At 26.4% G+C, this 18,031-nt stretch overlaps 1 protein-coding gene across 6 annotated transcripts in view; it reads left to right on the top strand.

Annotated features, from left to right (window-relative positions):
- LOC126743390 (uncharacterized) overlaps positions 1-18,031 on the top strand; it is a 444,135-nt gene that overhangs the window by 116,944 nt on the left and 309,160 nt on the right. The gene's annotated exons all lie outside the window — the stretch shown is intronic.

The following is an 18,031-nucleotide window of genomic DNA, read 5'->3' as shown; positions in this document are numbered from 1 at the left end:
CAAAAGTGGAAGATTTCCTAGACTGAGAGAACTCCAATACATTAAGTGGTTATTAGGCATTGAAAATTTTTTCTTATATTTATATGAAAATGCTTATATGTGCAGCAAAGGAAAGGATATCATCGGGGTTTTAAGATTTCTTAATAATTTCCCGGGATTTAAAGAGGATTCTTTGGCATTAATAAGTGTATTTTTCTGGAAATGATCAGCAAAGTAGTGGATTTTAACAGGATTTGTAGGAATTAATAGAGTGAAAATGTTTGACGACTCTTTGAGCCTCAAAATTTTTGATATTTCAGGAACTATGCAAGCTACGACCTTCTAAATAATCTCATTGGAATTAGAAGGTCAATAATATCGAGAAATCGTTGGAATTTTGAGAATTAAGGTCGTATTTTTACCACAATCGTCGTCCAAAATTAAAAATTTTTGCAGTCATTATGTCTGGAACATTTTTTTTTAAATTTGAACTGACTACACTATGAGCATTTTTTGCCCTATGGACTATAAAAATACGAAGTTTTAGTGGAATCTGAATAGAATTTTAGGATTAAAAGCACTTTTCCCACTTCCAAAATTGGCCATTTTTGACGATTCTTTTAACTATTTTTTTAAATAATTTTTTACTCCTAAAAGAATATTTTTTTTAATAAAACTCGAATAAAATCGACCTGTAACGAATGCCGTGTACTAAAATAAAAAAAATGTGTTTCGCAGGCGTCCTTATCCTAAAAAAATTACCCAATAAAATTTTTTAAATGATCAAGTTGTAGCTCTATATTTCTAAATTATAAAAAGGTAAACATCGTTTCTCTACCTTGAATAGAATTAAAGTTATATAGGTTTTTGTCTGACAGGCTCCAATTGTCGAAGAGAAATCTCAAAAGAGACACTATTATCATAAAAGCAAAACAAGAAAATGCCCTAAGTTATCTGATTTTTTTTTGTAAGTGTAGATAGTTTAGATAAAGACCCCAAATTTACCTCAAAATTTCTTATATCTCAAGAACCTTAGGTACAATCTCCGAAATGTCATACGAACTATTTTCAACTGGACTTTTACCAAAAAATAACTTCAACTTCTTGTAAGTAGTTCCAAGATTACTTTAATTAACTACTTGCTAAGCATCTTAGATAAAAATGTCTTGTTTTTCTAGGCAGCTTAAGTAATCAAAAAATGACCTGAAGTACCTGGAATAACCAGGAATTTACCCTAAACTAACTCACAAAACTTTTGTTTAATTGCCTGGAATAAATTTTTTATTTCTTCCAGGCAATTCAAGTTATTTTTAAGAAAAAAGTTTCACTATAAAACATTAAGTTAAATAATCCAACTTCGTAATTTATTTGATAAATCTCTTATATTCAAGTTCTCTTTTCAAAAGTTTTTTTATTCCCATACATTTTAATTTATATTTAAATGGTTTTTTTTTGTTAAATTAATTTTGTGGATCTTAATTTTTTTTTCAAAATTTAACCTCTTGATATTTGAACTTGAATTTGAAATTTAATAGATCATCATCTCAGTAATTAAATAATTAAATTGAACACAAAAATTTATAAAAACTAATAACATAACTACAAAAAAATTACAAAAGCTTGGAAGCTCTGGAAGCAGAAAACTCAAATCATTTTTAAATTAAGAAAAGAAATATAAGTGTATAAAGGAATAAAAAAATTTCGATCTGACGAAGGCCTCTGACACAGTGACCATTTATAAACCTATGTATTTGACACGTTTATTTATTAATATAGTGGCATTTTTAAGAATAAACTACAGTAATACAAATTTTAAGTAAATTCAATTTTGTGGTCAGATTTTTACGCCCTTATTCGATGAGTATCAGAAAGTATCAGAAAATAACCATTTATCCATTTGAAAAGTACCAGAAATTTTATTTTTATTTTACTTGCGTATAAAAATGACCGTTTAGCTGCTTTAAAGGGTCTAAAATAGTTTTTATTGCCTGTAATTTTGTTTATAACTGCCTAGAAGTACCAAGAAATTATCATTTTTATAACTGAAAATAAAAGGAATTGACCTTTGTGTCCTGGAAATGATAAAAAATTATAATTTTGCTACTTTAACTGCCTGAAAATGACTTTTTAGCTGTTTTACAGTGTCTAAAATGGCTTTTAGTGCCTGGTACTGTTATATTTTAACTTCCTGGAGGTGCCAAAAAATGACCATTTATTCAAATAAGGGAAATTCATCTTTATTTCCTAGGAATTATGAAAAATTACAATTTTTCTATTTTAAGTGTCTGGAAAAGACCTTTTAGCCTCTAAAAATGGCATTTCCTGCTTAGAAAATTTTTTAAAGAAATATTTCAAATGTCTGGAACTATCAAAAAATTACCATTTATTTACTGGAGAAAATTATCTTTATTCCTTGGAAATAAAAAATAATGAAAAATTTGCCAATGACTTTTTAGGTGTTCTATAGGGTCTAGTAACCCTTTTTTCTGCCGGGAATTTTTTTAAAAATATTTCAACTGTCTGGATGTACAAGAAAATTACCATTTACCCACTTTAAAGTAAGAGAAAATGACCTTTACGTTTTGAAAATTATGAAAAATTGCTTTTTTTCTTCTTCAACTGCTTGGAAATGACCTTGTAACTGTTTAAAAGAGTCTAAATAGGGCTTTTTCTACCTTAAATAAAATTTAAAAAAATATTTCAACTGTCTGGAAATACCAGAAAATGAGCTTCTCTTCACTTTAAAGTAAAAAAAATTTGCCTTTATTCTCTAAAATTTATAAAAAAATTACCATTTTTCTGTATTTGGAAAAGACCTTTTAGTTGCTTTATAGGGTCTAAAAATAGCATTTGCTGCGTAGAATTTTTTTTTAACATTTCAAATGCCTGGACTTAAAAAAATTACCATTTATTTACTGGAGAAAATGACCTTTATTTCTTGGAAATAAAAAATAATGAAAAATTTGCTAATGACTTTTTAGGTATTTTATAGACTCTAGTAACCCTTTTTTTGCCTGGATTTTTTTTTCAATTATTCAACCAGGCAAGTTCCAGAAAATAACCATTTACCCACTTTAAAGTAAGAGAAAATGACCTTTACTTTCTGGAAATTATGAAAAATTGCTTTTTTTCTTCTTCAACTGCGTGGAAATTACCTTGTAACTATTAAAAAGAGTCTAAATAGGGCTTTTTCTCTCAAATAAAATTTAAAAAAATATTTCAACTGTCTGGAAATACCAGAAAATGAGCTTTTCTTCACGTTAAAGGAAGAAACAAATTTGCCTTTATTCTCTAAAATTTATAAAAAAATAACCATTTTTCTGTATCTGGAAAAGATCTTTTAGTTGCTTTATAGGGTCTAAAAATGGCATTTGCTGCATAGAATTTTTTTTTTAACATTTCAAATGCCTGGACTAAAAAAATTACCATTTATGGAGAAAGTGACCTTTATTTCTTGGAAATAAAAAATAATGAAAAATTTGCTAATGACTTTTTAGGTGTTTTATAGACTCTAGTAACCCTTTTTTTCTGCCTGGATTTTTTTTTCAATAATTCAACCAGGCAAGTTTCAGAAAATGACCATTTACCCACTTTAAAGTAAGAGAAAATGACCTTTACTTTCTGGAAATTATGAAAGATTGTTTTTTTTCTTCTTCAACTGCCTGGAAATGACCTTGTAGCTGTTTTAAAGAGTCTAAACAAAAATTTTTCTACCTGAAATAAATTAAAAAAAAATATTTTGACTGCCTGGAAGAACCAGAATCTGTATTCTATGAAAACTATACAAAAATTATGCTCAAATGCCTAAAAAAAATTGAAAAATAATTTTAATCAATCTAAAAAAAATATTTGTTGTAAGCGGGCAGTTAAGAAAATTTTTTTTATTTATTTTAGAAATAAACTAATTTTTTAAAGTTACTTTTACAAGAAAAAAATGGCTTCAAGTACTGAGAATTTTTATTTTTTTTTATTGAGAAAATTAAATCTGACTATCTTGAATATACAGAATATTACGCCTAATTGTCGGATAATTTTGTACCTGGCATAAATTTTTTATTTTTTCCAATAAGTTGCAGTAGTATTTCCAAAAAAAAAATCATGGAATCAAAAGTGGCTTAGATAAAGAAAAAAAAACTAACAATTTTCTTTTCTTTAAAGACTATTGCTAAGCCACTTATTTTTGAAGAGAAAACGACTTAAACGTGGCATTTTGAGTGTAACCCTAGAATCTATCACGCATTAAAATTTTCGAAATTGGCCATTTCTAATGATTTTTTTAGATTTCAAATTCACCTCAAAACTCTCTATATATAATCTCAGGGACTACAGGAGGCAGGATCTTTTAATTAGCCCCATTGGCTGTAGAAAGTCTAGAACATACAGAAATTGTTGGAATTTTGAGGATTAGGATCTTAATTTTTTGCACAACCACTATTCAAATTTGAGGACTTTTCAGGCATTACTCTTTCACACCAAAATTTTAACCAAAAAAGTAATCATATTAAGGCTTAAACGCACCATCTAAACCATCATATAATATAATACAACTCACGTATAAGTCTTCTTCTCTAGCCCATCTTCCCAAAGTAAACACAAGAGTGCTGAGGGGGTGATGAGGGGCATATATATCTCTAAGTATCAGAAAAGGACCATTTATCCACTTGAAAGTATCAGAAATTGACTTGATAATTATCGAAAATTACTTTTTATTTATTTTAACTGCCTGAAAATGACCTTTTAGCTATTTTACAGGGTCTAAAATGACGTTTAGCGTCTGGTAATTTTTTTTTAAATATTTCAACTTTCTGGAAGTGCCAAAAAATTACCATTTCTTCATATAAGGGAAAATCGCGTCTATTTCTAGAAATTATAAAAAACTACCATTTTCAACTTAAACTGCATGGATTTTTATTATTTTTTTATTTCAACTGCCTGGAAATACCAGGAAATGAGTTTTGCACCACTTTAGAGTAAGAAAAATTCACTTTTATTCTCTAAAATTTATAAGAAATTACAATTTTTCTGTTTTAAGTGCCTGGAAAAGACCTTTTAGCTGCCTTAGAGGGTCTAAAAATGGCATTTGCTGCATAGAATTTTTTTTTTAACATTTCAAATGCCTGGCCGAAAAAATTACCATTTGTTTACTAAAGAAAATGCCCTCTATTCCTTGGAAATAAAAAATAATGAAAAATTTGCTAATGACTTTTTAGGTGTTTTATAGACTCTAGTAACCCTTTTTGTTTGCCTGGATTTTTTTTTCAATAATTCAACCAGGCAAGTTCCAGAAAATGACCATTTACCCACTATAAAGTAAGAGAAAATGACCTTTACTTTCTGGAAATTATGAAAAATTGCTTTTTTCTTCTTCAACTGCTTGGAAATTACCTTGTAACTATTTAAAAGAGTCTAAATAGGGCTTTTTCTCTCAAATAAAATTTAAAAAAATATTTCAACTGTCTGGAAACACCAGAAAATGAGCTTTTCTTCACGTTAAAGGAAGAAACAAATTTGCCTTTATTCTCTAAAATTTATAAAAAAATAACCATTTTTCTGTATCTGGAAAAGACCTTTTAGTTGCTTTATAGGGTCTAAAAATAGCATTTGCTGCGTAGAATTTTTTTTTAACATTTCAAATGCCTGGACTTAAAAAAATTACCATTTATTTACTGGAGAAAATGACCTTTATTTCTTGGAAATAAAAAATAATGAAAAATTTGCTAATGACTTTTTAGGTATTTTATAGACTCTAGTAACCCTTTTTTTTGCCTGGATTTTTTTTTCAATTATTCAACCAGGCAAGTTCCAGAAAATAACCATTTACCCACTTTAAAGTAAGAGAAAATGACCTTTACTTTCTGGAAATTATGAAAAATTGCTTTTTTTCTTCTTCAACTGCGTGGAAATTACCTTGTAACTATTAAAAAGAGTCTAAATAGGGCTTTTTCTCTCAAATAAAATTTAAAAAAATATTTCAACTGTCTGGAAATACCAGAAAATGAGCTTTTCTTCACGTTAAAGGAAGAAACAAATTTGCCTTTATTCTCTAAAATTTATAAAAAAATAACCATTTTTCTGTATCTGGAAAAGATCTTTTAGTTGCTTTATAGGGTCTAAAAATGGCATTTGCTGCATAGAATTTTTTTTTTAACATTTCAAATGCCTGGACTAAAAAAATTACCATTTATGGAGAAAGTGACCTTTATTTCTTGGAAATAAAAAATAATGAAAAATTTGCTAATGACTTTTTAGGTGTTTTATAGACTCTAGTAACCCTTTTTTTCTGCCTGGATTTTTTTTTCAATAATTCAACCAGGCAAGTTTCAGAAAATGACCATTTACCCACTTTAAAGTAAGAGAAAATGACCTTTACTTTCTGGAAATTATGAAAGATTGTTTTTTTTCTTCTTCAACTGCCTGGAAATGACCTTGTAGCTGTTTTAAAGAGTCTAAACAAAAATTTTTCTACCTGAAATAAATTAAAAAAAAATATTTTGACTGCCTGGAAGAACCAGAATCTGTATTCTATGAAAACTATACAAAAATTATGCTCAAATGCCTAAAAAAAATTGAAAAATAATTTTAATCAATCTAAAAAAAATATTTTTTGTAAGCGGGTAGCTAAGAAATTTTTTTTTATTTATTTTAGAAATAAACTAATTTTTTAAAGTTACTTTTACAGGAAAAAAATGGCTTCAAGTACTGAGAATTTTTATTTTTTTTATTGAGAAAATTAAATCTGACAATCTTGAATATACAGAATATTACGCCTAACTGTCGGATAATTTTGTACCTGGCATAAATTTTTTATTTTTTCCAATAAGTTGCAGTAGTATTTCCAAAAAAAAAATCATGGAATCAAAAGTGGCTTAGATAAAGAAAAAAAAACTAAAAATTTTCTTTTCTTTACAGACTATTGCTAAGCCACTTATTTTTGAAGGGAAAACGACTTAAACGTGGCATTTTGAATGTAACCCTAGAATCTAACACACATTAAAATTTTCGAAATTGGCCATTTCTAATGATTTTTTTTATATTTCCAATTCACCTCAAAACTCTCTATATATCTCAGGGACTACAGGAGGCAGGATCTTTTAATTAGCCCCATTGGCTGTAGAAAGTCTAGAATATACAGAAACCGTTGAAATTTTGAGGATTGAGGCCAAATTTGAGGACTTTCCACGCATAATTCATTCACACCAAAATTTTTACCAAAAAAAAATAAACAAAGTTACATTAAGGCTTAAACACACCCTCTAAACCATCATATAATATGATACAACTCACGTATAATTCTCTTCTTCTCTAGCCCATCTTCCCAAAGTAAACACAAGAGTGGTGAGGGGGGTGATGGAGGGCGTATAGAGGAAAAAAGGGCCAATCTAGCCCCGGAGCGAAGAGTGAGTGCTTTTCGGTTTTGAAGTAGATATATCGGCATCTCGCTTAGTATAGCCGAAGGCCCGCACGGCATGCCAAATATTGTTTTAACGAATTAGGGCGGCCCACTTAAAATCCTCCCCTCGCCCCTCCAATCGGCCGCCCTTAGGGACCCCGTAACGAACTTTGGGTTTTATATAAACATGAACCTCGGTAGCTACTGGGGAGGGATGTTCGTCTTTTTTTTTTGTCGTATTTTATTGTTTAACCGTTGTTTTTTTTAAGGGTCCAGCTGGACGTACGGATTAAAGGTTCTATGTTTATGTTGTAAACTGGTTGTGAATTAATTAAAGGGTTTTTCGGGAGCAGGGGAATTTAGGTCCTGAGTGTGTCTTGGGAAGGTAAAAAAATTGATTCGAATAGCAATTTTTAAGTGCTCAAAGTCCTATCATTATGTCTGAAAAATTATGTGTGACGATGTGACACTATGGTGTAACTGTGATTTTCTGTATATTCTTCGATCCCGTTTAGAATACTCCTAAGGCAGATTCTAAAGTACTTCCTTCAAGAGTTCTTTTATTCCTATACATTTTAATATATATTTAAATGTTTTTTTTTTAATTAATTTTGTAGATCTTAATTTTTTTTTTTATTTTGACTCTTGGTATTTGAACTTGAATTTGAAATTTAATAGATCATCTTTTCAGAATAATTAATTTAAACACGAAATTTTGAAAAAACTCATAACATATCTACAAAAAAAATTACAAAAACTTCTCAAATAATTTTTTATAAAAATAAAGAATAAATGTATAAGTGTCTGGAAAAGACCTTTTAGCTGCTAAAGTCTAAAATTAGCATTTGATAAGTAGAAATTTTTTCTTAAATATTTTAAATGCTTGGAACATTAAAAAAATTAACATTCATTTACTAGAGAAAATGACTTTTAATCATAACTAATACCTAATCTTAAAGGATTATTTCTAACTAAAAAAAATATCAGTTAGAAGACAACAAACGTGAGCAATTTTTTGAACTCACTCTTTTGACAATGAAAAGCTCAACATTATTTCCGCCTTTTAATGGTACAAATTAAGATACAAAGCGATATTTTTACGCCGCTATCCCCCCCATTAAAAATTCACGACCCCGTTCCTCGTTCAACCCTTTTATTACCCCAATTTGGCGTTCCAGGCACCGCATTCAAATTCAAAACACCTATTTGAGGTCCCTAGACAAAAGAATGGTAAACAATGGTAGTCTCGGCGCTGCCAACTTAATAATACATACACCGGAAAGGTAAAAATCCTCTAAGGAGCTTACGTGGCCCTAAAATATGATTTCGCCCCTGAAAGTAAACCTTTTAATTTCCACCTTGTAGTTGAGAGACAAAGGCGACAGTATACATATTTATAAATATTTACATATTTATTTATAAATGGCCAAAGCTCAATTAACTTGTAAGGGCTTAAATTTTGATTTGAGAAAATTTTGACTTTTATGGAGCATCGAATGATCTTTAGGGCATTTATAATATAAAATCCGTTTTGCTGTAATATGCAATCTAGCATTGCACAAGGGATTGATTTCTTAAGAAAAAGCTTTACAGGCTTGTTATGTAAAATATTTTCTTATATCAAATTTGCTTAATACAGTTGATTAACATCATAACAAACCAATATAAGGATTTTTAGTAGTTCATACTATAAATCACTAAAAAGTTTAATTTTTAACTGATGGCATGTTGTTTTTTTTTAGTACGTAATATTGTGTGTTTTATAAATGGCGCTCATTTTTTAAATTGTACTTAAATTTTTTTGTTGTTATTTTTTAGTAAATGTATCATGAGAATGTTAGAACTTGTACTGGATTAAAATAAAGATACTCAAAGTCCAAATATTTAAAATATTTTTTTTAAACAAAGTTAAGTAAAATTAAATTTATTTCTCTTAAATTTTAACATAAATAAAATTTAAAAATAAGAAGCGAGATAAAAAAGACATTAATTTAAAAAATAAATTCAATTTTTTTAAAGTTTGGAAATATAACAATCGTAAAACCTTCTTTAGATTCAACTTTTTAATAATGTTAAAAACCATAGTTTTTTTAACTAAATTTATTTGGATTAAATTTAATCCACTTAAGTTTAAATGTAACTTAATTTAAAATAAATTTCTTTTTAAACCGACTTTAATAAAATTAAATTTATTTTGCTTAAATTTTAACTTAAATCAAATTTAAAATTAAAAAGAGAAGCCAAAGGAAACATTAATGAAATAAAATTTAAAAAATTCTTTTAAAAAAATTTGGAAATATAACATTCAAAAAAGCTTCTTGATATTGAACTTTCTAATATGATTAAAAAATATAGTTTTATTTAACTAAATTTATTTAAATTAAATTTGTTTCACTTAAGCTTAAATTTAACTCAATTTAAAAAAGTGTTCATTTTAAACCAACTTTACTAAAATTAAATTTATTTCTCTTAAATTTTAACTAAGAAAACGTTAATTTAAATAAAACTAAAAAGTTTTTTTTAAGTTAGTTTTTAAGTTTAGTTTAAAAATTTAACATTCGTAAAACCTTCTTAATATTGAACTTTTTAATATTAAAAATTATAACTTTTTTTTTAATTAGATTAATTAAAATTAAATTTATTCCACTTAAATTTTAACTTAAATCAAAGAAAACATTAATTTCAACTAAACTTAAAAAGTTTCCTTTGAAACGATTTTAATTTAAATAAAATTTAGACCTGTACATATTGAACTTTTTAAAAATAATAAAAATGTTATTTTTATGTCGTTAATAGATTGCTTTGGCTTTTTTTTAACTAGATTTATTAAAATTTAATTTATATCAGTTAATGTAACGTAAATTAAAAAGCGAGTACAATAAGACTCATAAAAAATTGAGTATCAAAAAATGTTGAAGTTTTTCTCAAATTAATTGAATTAATTCAAATTAATTAAACATTTACATTTTATTACATTTTAAAGAATTTTATTTTTTATGGTTTTTTTTAAGCGAGTTTTATTTAAATTAAATTAATTTCTCCCAAGTTTTAAATAAATTAAAACCAAAAGGCAAATCCTGAAAAACATTTATAAAAGAGTAAAAGTCACACGTGACATATGAAGCTCTTGTTTAATAAAATGGAAGAATGAATGATGGAAGAAAGAAAAATGGAAGAAAAAAATATTAAATCCTTGACAGATTTCTACCAGTGGGGTCCAATAGTTCAGGAGTATTTTTTTTCAGTTTTTTTTTACGAATATCTGAAAAAGGAAATTGACTGGAAAAGACAGAAAAATTAAAAATTTTGTAATTTTTTAGGGATATTTGACAGTAGGGAAAGAGACGATAACTTCCAGAAACTCCTGGACTAATATCTCATTTTTTCTTAGGAAATTTTCGATTTTCACTTAAATGCTTTAATTTCCTATATTATCACAACAGTTGATAGAAACAGAAAAGCAGCAATTTCTAAATAATATAATCAGTTATGTTAAATGTTAATACATATAGAATATATTCACTTCAAATAGGTCAAAAAAACTGACAGCCTTTATTTATGCCATATTATTACACATAAGTTTTTAATTTTTATTCTGCTTTCCACTGTTTTTTAATTAAATTCTAATTAAATCTACATCGAGCAACTTTTTTTCATGGTGTGATAATTATATTTTATGTTAAATAAACTTTCTTTTCTCGTTCTTTTCAAAATATTGCTTTTTTTGTATATATCACGATGTCTTCCTTTTTATTAGCAACATTACTTATATACTATATTACAATAAGTTCTTTAGTCAAATAAATAAGACGTTTAATAATATTTGTACAAATACAATATTTGTACAATACAAGTACAAATCAATAATTGGAAAGTATACAAAAATGAAGTTTTGTCTTAACCTATTTTTAATTTTTTTTATAGTCTACTAATATTCCATTTCCAGTTTTTCACATATTTACGTCCCTAATGTCATTTTCTACTTTGATTTTTTTAAATTTTTAAGTAGTTAAAGTAATTCTTCATTTCTAGTCATTCATAGACTTAAAGTCATTTTTTGCTTTGTATTTTCAAATACTTCTACATCTAACTCCAAGCAGCTGAATTAATTTTCTTGTATTTCCAGGTAGTTGAAGTCATTATGGATTTGCCATTGTTTTCCAATTGTTTTATTTTTTTTTCTTTTCAGTTTCTTATATTTTTACTTATTTTTACTCTATAATTTTCCACTTTCTCATATTTTCCTTCTTGTTGTGCCTGTTTTCAGATAATTAAAGTAATTTCCTACCTCTACTTCCATGCATTTCCAGTTTTTTTAGTAATTTTATAAGTTTAGTGCCTAAAAAAAAATCAGCACGAGGATTCAAATTAATTTCAATCTTTAATCACACGCTGAATTACCTTAAAATATCAATTTTATTACGTAAATGCTCGCTATAAGGATGATTATGATTCCTAAGTCTTTTAACATCAAAAAACTGATTAAAAGTTTTAAGTTTAATTAAATTCCAAACATCTTACTAAAAACTTAAGATACAAGAACTAAATCCCGCCTAACATAATCCCACCATCAATCAATCATTTCCCTCTCGAACCCATTAAGATAATTGACCATCATTTCCAGAAAATCCCGTTAAAGTTGTGTCAGAAGTGGATATTCCAGAACGCTTTTCCGACATGAATAATTATTTGTTCTTGCGGCTTCCTTATACGGAAATACGGGCAAATATCCCACTCCTGATGGTCCCGGGGACTTACTACTACTACTATAATATAAGTGCCGGGGATTGGTAATTTAAATTTGCACTTTAGACGCGGGAAGTTTGTATGGAATAGGGAATTTCGCGACGTAATGCATATTTATCCTACTCCACGATTCTGAATTGACAATAATGGAAGATATTTATACGAGACGAGATACACCATCATTTTCATTGTATGTACAGTGTCTCTCAGGTTTAGGGTGAAAATTAGAAGGTTTCCTTTTAAGGGTGAAATCATATTATTTTAAAAAATGTAAATATGTTAATCATTTTGGTCAAATAAGCAGCAACAACTCGATTATATTAGATACTCCTACTTATTTTTATAGATTTTTAATTTTTGAAGTACAGCGGTCGAATAAGCAGCAACAAATTAATTCTATTACGCACTCCTATTTATTTTTTTTATTTTTTGAGTAAAGCAATCAAATAAGCGGTAACAAATTGCGCCTACTACCAAAGTCTATATAATTCAACATTGAAATATATAAACTTTGCTCCCAGTTAATTTGGCTGTTTTAAAAGAATGGTCAAATTAGCAGCACTAAATTGATTCTACTACGAACTTCTACTTATTTTGTATTAATTTTTCAATTTACAAAAAAAAAACGATTCTATGGTCGAATAAACAGCAACAACTCGATTATATTACAAACTCCTACTTATTTTTTATGGATTTTTAATTATTGAAGAACATCGAGTCGAATAAGTAGCAACAAATTAATTCTATTACGCATTCCTATTTATTTTTTTCAATTTTTGTCGTAAAGCAGTCAAATAACCAGCAACAAATTCATCTATATAATTCAACATTGAAATATTATTATCTATTATCTAAAAAGAAAAAAAAACATTTCCAACAAATAGGGATATATAAATGAGAATTTGAATTTTCCACCTTTTTCTATATTATAGTCGTTTCATTTTCTTGAATGAAACGACTATATAAAGATGGGATCGCCTGCAAATAGTGTTTTTCTCTCTTTTGAAACTCCACGACAAATTGTGATAACAATTCCAGGCAATCGAGGCTATTTTTATCTCTTTTTAACTAGATTCAGCTGCCTGGAAGAGTCAGATAAATTATGATAATAACTCCATACAATTGACGCTCTTTTTGTCTTTTTCTAACTAATTTTAATTGTCAGGGAGAGTGAGAGAAATTGTAATAATAATTCCAAGCCATTGAGGCTACTTTTGTCTCTTTTTAACTAGATTCAACTGCCTGGAAGAGTGAGACAAATTATGATAACAATTCCAGGCAATTGAGGCAATTTTTGTCTCTTTTTAACGAGATTCAACTGCCTGGAAGAGTAAGATAAATTATGATAATAACTCCATGCAACTGACGCTCTTTTTGTCTTTTTCTAACTAATTTTAATTGTCAGGGAGAGTGAGAGAAATTGTAATAACAATTCCAAGCAATTGAGGCTACTTTTGACTCTTTTCAATTAGATTCAACTGCCTAGAAGAGTGAGATAAATTATGATAACAATTCCAGGCAATGAACGCTATTTTTGTCTCTTTTTAAATAGATTCAACTGCCTGGAAGAGTGAGACAAATTATGATAGCAGTTCCAGGCAATTGAGGCTATTTTTGTCTCTTTTTAACTAGATTCAATAATTTGGAAGAGTGATATAAATTACGATAACAATTCCAGGCAATTGAGGCTATTTTTGTCTCTTTTTAACTAGATTCAACTGCCTGGAAGAGTAAGATAAATTATGATAATAACTCCATGCAATTGACGCTCTGTTTGTCTTTTTCTAACTAATTTTAATGGTCAGGGAGAGTGAGAGAAATTGTAAAAAGTTTCTAGGTAGTTGAGTAAATTTAACCAGGTGACAGAGTGAGACAAAATATTTTAACTCAAGTGCCTTTAATTTTCAAAATAATTGCTTTAATGCAGTCAAACTTACATACTACTACATATTTTACAAAAGACTACATATTTTATAAGCTATTTAAATTGCTTTATTACATTTCAAAAGATGAATTAAAAATAAAAATTATCAATATTTGCCAGTAGTAAATGCTCGACCTTTTTAAAGGATCTGCTTAGACAAGGACACCTTGAATTAACCCACTCATCACATCTTTTATTTCTTACCTATTTTTCTATATTATAGTCGTTTAATTTTTTTTAATAATGATAGGATCGCCTGCAAATAGTGTTTTTCTCTTTTTTAAAACTCCACTTTTTTACCATATATTTGAGTTAAAGAAATTTTTTTTTAATAATTGATTTACATATAAATTGTCTATGAAATATTTGTTTAATAGTAAGTAGGTGTGTATGTTAAAAAAGTTCTATTGAGGAAGATCCTGTTCTATTTGGTCATACGTAAAACCATATATTGGAAAATTACTTTGGAAATATGAGAAACTGAAAACGTAAAATTATTGTAACTAATAGCCTGGCAGCAATTTTGTTATTTTTTTTTCTGAACCGCATATAGATCCCTTAAAACCTAATTGTAAACGTTTATTGTCTGTATCTGAAAATAAAGTATCTTATTTACGAAAACCCTGTCGGGAACATAATGCCGATAAATCCAGAAACCGCCGAAGATCGATATTTAATTTCGTTTCGGCTACTTAAAGTAAAAGACTGTATCTCTCTACACGACCGAAAAGATAAAAATCTACGCCCCGGCAGGCTTTTGTTGTTCCCGTAGAAAAAGAATGATCAATTTATTTCGTGGGACGACAACTTGAAGGCTTTTTTTGCCGCTTTTTTGTGTCATTTAAATTTAGCTTAAAAATTAAATTTAGACAAACTGAAGAACCAGGACATGAGAATAAATACATTTTTGAACAAGGATCAAACTTCCAGGCCTGGTTGTAAAATTTCACCACCAATTGACCTTAAAATTGACTAAAAAGTAACCGTCAAATATGAGACTTTTGCTAACTAAAATTTCCTTGTGGTATAATAAAATTAGAAAACTCTGTACGCCTAATTCAATGTCTCTAGAAAATCCGCATTAAACCAAACAAATCGAGTTTCTATACACCTTTCCGAGTATTTATATTCGTGTATAAGAGCGAGGGAAACTCTAATATTACCTAGGGGCTAATTATGGAACTAAGCGTATTTTCTCTATGAAAACGCCGTTTCGAATCTAGTCGCGTTTGACGCTAAAAGCAAAGCTAAATATAGTTGTTTGTATTATTCGTATTTTCATAAAATGCTTGTTAATTAAATTGTAGGGCTTTGGTGCCCGACCTGTTTGTAAAATAAATTTAAATTCTACGTAGTATATTCCGGTAATTAAACGCGAGGTTTTTTTTTCTTGTTTATTTAAAGTCAAATTTAATAAATATTTATTTTATGAGTACTATTTTGAACAAAAAAATAATAATTTAATCCAACATATACAGATTTAAATTTGCATTTAAATCTGTATATATATGTTCTTGCAAAAGAAGCCGTTTTTCTCATTTTCCATCTGCTGGTAATGAGGCAAATATTTTTTTTTTATTTTGAGGGTTATATTTAATGCATAAATAAATACAAAAATCTGAATGGTTTTTTGATCATACATTTAAAATTCTTCAGTTTTGTCCATATATATTCATATATATACATTTTATGTATATATATGAATTTTTTAATCTACAAAATTGGCTTAAAATACATTACTTATGAATATTTTCACTTTTTTAGGCAATATAATTTTTTCTCTTAATTTTTATTTGTGTTTTTTTTTTACTTAATTAGGTCTTTAGATTTTTTCAATTTTTTTATTTATTTAATATTTTTTTTTATTTACAAAATTGGCTTTAAAATACTTTACCTGTAAATATTAAATTTTTTTATACAAAGGAATATTTTTTCCTTAATTTTTTTTGGGTGTTTTGTGAGAATGTAATTTTTTTTTTTTTTTACCAATTTTTTTTTTCATATCTTCAATTTTTTTATATGAAAAGTGTTTTTTTTATGATAATTAATAATATTTTTTTACATACAAAATTTTCTCTGAAGTACTAGACTTAAATATTTAATTTTTTTTTTCTTTATTTTTTTTAGAATTTTTGTGAAAATTTTTTATTTTTTTTGCTGATTTAAGTCCTTGGAGTTTTTTTTTTATATAAAAAGGGTTTTTTTATATATTAAATATTTTTTTATATATACAAAATTTTCTGTGAAGTACTTTACTTTAAAAATTAAAATTTTTTTTAGCCAAAGGAGTAAGTTTTTATTATTTTTGGTTTTAGTATTTTGTAAGAAATGTTTGTCACTGATTTTAATTATTTTCTTTTGGTTAGTTTTTTGTACTTTTTTTTTCGAATTCATCTGTTTTTTTTTTATATTTTAAATATTTTTAAGGAAAAAATTTAATTTAATTTTTATATTCTAAAAGGCATTTTACTTATAAATAGTTTGATTACTTTTCATAATTTTTGAATCATCTAAGTTTTATATTTTCTTATATTTAATTTATTAGACTAAAGATAAAGCTAATTTTATCTAAAAAATCCTTAAATATCCAACTCTAATAACCAAAATCTTAAATTAAAAATTTTTTCATGCGAATTTTTTTTTTAAATATGAATTTTGACTATGGATAAAGAACACATGAAAAGGAACTTTTTCATTTTTAATTGTTAATTTGTTTATTGTAATTTTTTATTTAGTAATTTTCACATCCATGGTTTATATAATTATTTTTTTTTTAATTTTGGTTTCCACTTAATATATTAAAATTAAAAAATTAAATAGGTCAGTGGAGCCAAAGAGTCAATTTGGTAGATTTTATAATTTTTTGTATTTTCTAAATTCCGCTTTTTTCCAGGGTTTTTCCTTTTTTTTTCATCGCTTATAATAATATTTCACAATTTTACATCATTGCAAAATTTACAAAAAAAAATAATAATTTTTTTGAAAACGAAATTTTGCATTTTTCATTAAAAAAAACAGTAACAAAATAATTTATATTAAAAAATAAAATGATAATTTTTTCTTAATCTTAAAAGCCTGTTTTTTACATTTTTAGTTTATTGTAGTTTTTCTATGTAAAGTGAAAAATAAAATAAACGCAGTAATTTGTTTGCTTTCTACTTCTATTTTTTTATAAATAAAATTAAGAAACTAATTAAATATTTGTTAGATAAGGAATTAAATTGAAACTGTAGGTAAAACTAAAATTAAATGAAAAAAATTATATAAATAATAAGAAACTCCTGATATATAAATAATATTTATAACAAAATGAGAAATAAATTATGAAAATATATTATCTTAATAAGACACATTTCTTAAAAAAATAATATTTTTGCTATAAAGGGCTATTATGATAAAACATTTAAAAAGAAAAAAAACTCATTTAAAATCAGAGAAATTGGGAAATTTTGACAACAAAAAAATATATACAATAATACAAAAAAAAGTATATAAAAATTCCTAAAATTTGGAAAATATATAACTTTTTAATTAAAATTTTAATGTACTTTCAGTCTAAAGATATTTTATTTTTTTAATATTACTTAAACTTATGTATAGAATTGCAATGAAAAATTAAATATCTGAAATATACAACCCTTTTTTTGGAATATTCAGCAATTTCCTGCTTTATAATTTTATATTTTTTTTAATTAATTAAATTAAAACTGTCTATAGGAAAATTTTAAATTATATTAATACTTATAAGAAAATAAATAAAATATTACAAACTCTTGGAATAAAATCTATTAAAAAAATATTTCTAAATTGCTGTTATAACGAGACATTAAAAAAGTAATTTCTAATTAGAAAAGTTAGGAAATTATAAGAAACCTTTAAAAAATCAGGCAAAATCTTAAAAAAATGCCTACAATTATACACAAATTTAGCTTCTGTTTGAAGACATGACGTTAATTTTATTTATATTACTTAAGCATTTTAAATTATTTAAT

Source organism: Anthonomus grandis, chromosome 12, assembly GCF_022605725.1.
Source record: "Anthonomus grandis grandis chromosome 12, icAntGran1.3, whole genome shotgun sequence".
NCBI lineage: Eukaryota > Metazoa > Arthropoda > Insecta > Coleoptera > Curculionidae > Anthonomus > Anthonomus grandis.
Note: the sequence above shows the minus strand (reverse complement) of the source record. Positions and strands in the feature narration are given on the sequence as shown.